Source organism: Hemicordylus capensis, chromosome 3 (genome assembly GCF_027244095.1).
Source record: "Hemicordylus capensis ecotype Gifberg chromosome 3, rHemCap1.1.pri, whole genome shotgun sequence".
NCBI lineage: Eukaryota > Metazoa > Chordata > Lepidosauria > Squamata > Cordylidae > Hemicordylus > Hemicordylus capensis.
This window is the reverse complement of record NC_069659.1, coordinates 295,662,603-295,667,906: the sequence shown is the minus strand read 5'-3', so window position 1 is coordinate 295,667,906 and position 5,304 is coordinate 295,662,603. Positions and strand designations below refer to the sequence as shown.

Below are 5,304 nucleotides of genomic sequence, written 5' to 3'. Positions count from 1 at the left end.
ATTACAGAGCCAGGGAACAATCTGTCTACATGAAGCATCAGGAGATCCCATTAGTTTCAAAGAAAGAACAACTTCTCAAAGGGAACAAAAATTTGGTAATCTACCACTGCAATCCTGAACCCTCTCACTAGGGAGTGTAAGCCCCACTGAACACAGTTAGGGGTGTTCACAGAACCTTTTAGGGCAGTTCAGTTCAAAATCAAGATGAATTCATTTAGAACTGGTACGAGCCAGTTCATCTCAGACCAGGTCCAGTTTGGTTCAACTGCAGATCGAACTGCCTCCAGTTCGGTTCATGACTGAGCCGTCGAACCAGCCTGGTTTAGAACTGGTACGACTTGGTTCATCTCAGGTGTTTAGAACTGGTATGACCCAGTTCATCTTGAACTGGGACCAGTTTGGTTCGATCGCAGTCTGAACTGCCTCCAATTCAGTTTGCAGTCAAACCATCGAACTGGCCTGTTGGAGTTGAACCAGTTTGCATCAAACCAGTTCATGAACACCTCTAAAAACAGTGAGACTAACTTCTGAGCAAACATGCTTTCAATTGTGCTGCCAACTGCATTTTGTAAGCAAGATTCCCTCAAACTCATTGGCTTTGCCTGCAGGCTCAGCAGTTTCGTGGAGGGAGGTTAGGGCAGTGTGGGGGAAGAAAACCACTTTAGCATTTACTGCTGTGTGTTTTTTTGGCATGACACAGCACTCACTCCCACCAAAACTTGGCAGCTATTTATTTTGGTGTGGCACCCCCCCCCCCCCACAAGATATGGTGTCCAAGGCAACTGCCTAGGTAACCTGTATGCATAGGCTGGACCTGGAAAGTGCCATCTACTGAGTCAGGTCATTGGTCCATTCAGCTTGGTACTGTCTATTCTGGCAGTGGATCTCTCCAGGGCTTCAGGTATGGATTTTTCTCAGAGGTAACTGGAGATGCTAGGGATTGAACCTAGGGCCTTCTGCATGCTAAGCAGATGTTCTTCCACTGAGCTACAGCCTCATTCCCCTAGGGCTGTAGCCCTAGTTTTCTGCTGTTATTCCCCAGATGTTTTCCTTCCATGCACTCATACAAAACACTTCAGTTCCTATTGCCATTTTATTTTTCCTTTCAAAGAAAATATTACTCTCTGCATCCAATAAATGTTCTCACAATTCTACCTTGATGTAGTCACTGGGATCTCAGTGTCAAAAGCGCGTTCTGAAGTCTTACTGTCAGTTTGAGCAGATACAGTTTTGTTTATTCTGTCTTGAGACCACATCTTGTCTGTGTATGAAGAAGGTACATCTGTATCCTCTGTTGTTTCATCCATCATTGGCTCAAGCCTACTTACTGCTTTGTAGATCTCTTTTGTCCTTCTGGTAGACAGCTACATCATCAGTCAGAACTGAATATGAACTTGGGGTCTTATATTACTCAGCCACTTGCAGGTTTCCTCACTCAACTTTGGCAGATGGTCTCTGCTTCTTTGGGGGTTTTACTTCTGAAGGTTTGGCATCTGGTACATGATTGTAATAAATGTTCAGCTGGAGCACATATGCCGGGCCAACACTCAGCTTCTCAAGGGTCAAATCACCCTTCCCATAGGGTCAAATCACACATAACAAATCAGCTCCCGGAGATACTCTGCTGTGACGCCTTTAGTGGGTTCTTTGCGGATAAAATCTCCTGTATTGGGGCCAACTTGGACTCCACTATTTCTGCAGGGTCTATGAGGGAGGTATCCAGCAATCCCTCTTGCAGTGTTAGGTTGGATCAGTTTCAATCTGTGACTCCTGATGGCATGGACAAGCTGCTTGGAGCGGTACGGCCTACCACTTGTTCTCTGGATCCTTGCCCAACTTGGCTGCTCCAATCTGGTGGAGAGATTGTTGGAGATGGCCTAGTTAATATCATAAATGCACCACTGAGGGAGGGTAGGGTGCCTCCCTGTTTGAAGGAGGCAATAGTTACACCGCTTCTTAAGAAGCCTTCCCTGGATCCCTCAGCGATGGATAGTCATAGGCCAATCTCCAATCTCACCTGGCTGGGCAAGGTTGAGAGGGTGGTGGCTAGCCAGCTCCAGGTGCTTTTGGAGGAAACTGATTATCTAGACCCATTTCAAACGGCTTTAGAAAGGGCTATGGGGTTGAGACAGCCTTGGTCCGCCTGATGGATGACCTTTACTGGGGAATTGACAGAGGGAGTGTGACTCTGTTGGTCCTCTTGGATCTCTCGGTGGCATTCGATGCCATCAACCATGGTATCCTTCTGGGTTGCCTGGGGAGTTGGGAATAGGGGGCACTTCTCTGCAGTGGTTCTGTTTCTATCTCTTGGGTAGATCCCAGACAGTGGAGCTTGGTGACAGTTGCTCCTCTAAGCAGAAGCTGGTATATGGAGTCCCTCATGAGACTTGGTGCTGGGTGTTATCAGTATGCTGATGACATCCAAATCTACTTCTCCTTCTCATCTTCAGGAAATAGCACTCATTCTCTAAATGCTTGCCTACAGGCGGTAATGGGATGGATGAGGGATAACAAATTGAAGCTGAATCCAAGCAAGACGGAGGTGCTCATTGTGGGGGCTCAGAATCTGAGAAGTGAGTTAGTTCTTCCTGTGCTGGATGGGGTTACACTCCCCCAGAAGGAGCAGGTGCACAGCTTGGGAGTACTCCTGGACCCAGGCCTCACCCTGGTTTCTCAGGTGGAGGCCATGGCCAGGAGTGCTTTCTATCAGCTTCGGCTGATTTGACAGTTGCGCCCATTCCTTGAGGAGGATGACCTCAAAACAGTGGTGCACCAGCTGGTAACCTCCCGGCTTGACTATTGCAATGTGCTCTACATGTGACTGCCTTTGTACATAGTTCAGAAACTTCCGTTAGTTCAGAATGTGGCAGCCAGATTGGTCTCTGGAGCAACCCGGAGAGACCATATTACGCCTATTCTGAAACAGTTACACTGGCTGCCAATATGTTTCCGGGTGAAATAGAAAGTGCTGGTTATTACTTTTAAAGCCCCGATCAGCTTAGGCCCGAGTTACCTTAGAGAGTGTCTTCTTCTGCATGATCCCCACCTCACGTTAAGGTCATCTGAGGAGGTTCGTCTCCAGTTACCACCAGCTCGTTTGGTGGCAACTCTGAGGCTGGCCTTCTCTATAGCTGTTCCGGGGCTGTGGAATGCGCTCCCTGCGGAAATCCGCAATTTGAATTCTTTATTAGCCTTCAGGAGAGCCCATAAAATGTATTTGTTTGGCCTGGCTTTCTAGGGTTTTTAAATATGTTTTAATATTCTGACCTAATTTTGGGGCTTTTAATCACTGTGATTTTTTAATTGTTGTTTTAAAATGTTTTTAAATTGTTAATTGTTGTTATATATATTTTAATTTGTTTTAGCTCTTTATTGTTTTAGTGGTTTGTTTTAATTGTAAATCGCCCTGAGCCATTTTGGAAGGGTGGTATATAAATAAAATAAAATAAAATAAAATAAAATAAATCTAGAGACATAATTAGAATCCCCATATCTACTTTTAACATTAAATTAGCAGTGGAAGAGGTAGAGTTGGGAGAGATGAATTAGAACCCTGGAACATGAGAAGAAGATATTTAACTATCTCCCTTCATGCTTCCAGTCCCAGTGAACTCCCCACCCCCCCAAAAACAACCTACCATTAGCCTTGCAGGGGAAGCTCCCATTGGCCCCAGAATGCTTTGCAGAGCTGTCTGTCCCACTATTCTCTGGGTAAGGATTTCGGGGTGGGAGAGGTGGTGGTGGGGCACTGACAGGAAGGGCAGGGGGAGTGGAGAAGGCTGGGAGGAACTGAACTGCTCAGGTCTTCGAATCAAACAAATAGTTCAACTTAAAACACCTGAGCATTCCAACTGATTTTTGGGTACTCACCCAAATCTGGTTTTGCACCATAGGACATTTATTTGTTTTCTCCCAGACCTCTCAACTGCTTTGTAGCCACTACCTCTGCTCTGCATCAATCAACTGCATGAAATGAGTCTTGCTCGGGAAGCTGGTCCGATGCTGACTTTATGTCACACATTAGGCAATCTTTAATATGTACAATCTTAAACAGCTCCCAAAGTCATAAGCTGGCGCTAATACTGTTAAATCTGTGATATATATGGGTATACACTTTTTTCTTTTTAGTGAAGGATTTGTGCTTTTCATATTAACATTTCTTTTGGGTGCACAATAAGCTTCAAATGTATTAATCAAAAATTTGAATACTTTCCTTATCTGCATTGTCATCACACTGAAAAGTATTAAATACCTTCCTTGCTGCTTTGCCTGCTACAAGAAGAAATAGTGCTGACTGAAGTCTCTCATCTTTCTTATCTGCTCCACTTGCAATGCAATACAATTCAAATCCTTGTTTCTACCTTCTCCAGTTCTCTGTAACATTTCCTTCAAACACCCACTTTCCTGGAGGCTGTAACTACTAGTTCATTTTGGCTTCATTGTTTTACTTTCATTTTCTCTTCTGATACCATGTTATATATTCTGTTGCAAACTTTGTAAAATGATGCCACAGGAGACTGAATGTGGAAGAAATAACTGTACTTACAAGACCTCAAAAATTGGTAGTGCCCGAGGTTTCAGTGCCTTTTGCTTCTGTTCACCGGAACAGTTACCCTCCATGCACTCATTCCCAAAACACTTTATTTCCTATTGTCATTACACAGCTGATCAGTGCTGACCTAAAAGTAGATGTAAGCTCTCTTTTAGGAACATATTACATCTGTATTCCTGGGCCTGCAGGAATGGGGGAAACGCATTTGAGAAAATTCTCCGATATTTCTACTTGTGGTGGGGAAGAGAACCCAGAAATTTCTCTTCAAATTTCAGTTTTACCTTGGAGAAAGCCTGACATTTTGTTTCAAATGTTGCTTTGGATAACTTTTGGTTCCAATTCAAATCTGCAGCAATTAGTCCATGATTCATACTGCTGGTTTGAGCAATAAGGCCCTAAGCAACTTAGGTCCATCTTCACCTTATTGTTCTCTTTCTCTGTTAACAGCTTAAAAGAATGCTTTGTTGAAAAGTGAACTATAAATAGTAGTTGTGGTAGTAGTCCTACTTACACTGGAGATGTGTGTTCACTTTTTTGTCCCACTCCCAGGGCTCTCCAGGGATTGGCTAGGGCCCAGGCCTTGCCATGATAAAGGGCTCTCTGCCCATTGGCTAATATGATGGGGACAGGGGAGGAGCCACAGCTAATGTCTCTTGGTGACAACCCTTCTCTCCTCCTCCCTTATTAATGAATGGATAGACTGAATTGCGGAACAGCAGCAATGGCTTGGAGGAGGAGTTGTAGCAGCTGCT

General features: G+C 44.5%; 1 non-coding gene across 1 annotated transcript; it reads right to left on the bottom strand.

Moving 5' to 3' along the window:
• Window positions 1-925: 925 nt before the first annotated feature.
• TRNAA-AGC (transfer RNA alanine (anticodon AGC)) lies at window positions 926-994 on the bottom strand. Its single transcript has one exon. It is a non-coding gene; the product is annotated as a tRNA-Ala (tRNA).
• Between the last annotated feature and the right edge of the window lie 4,310 nt (window positions 995-5,304).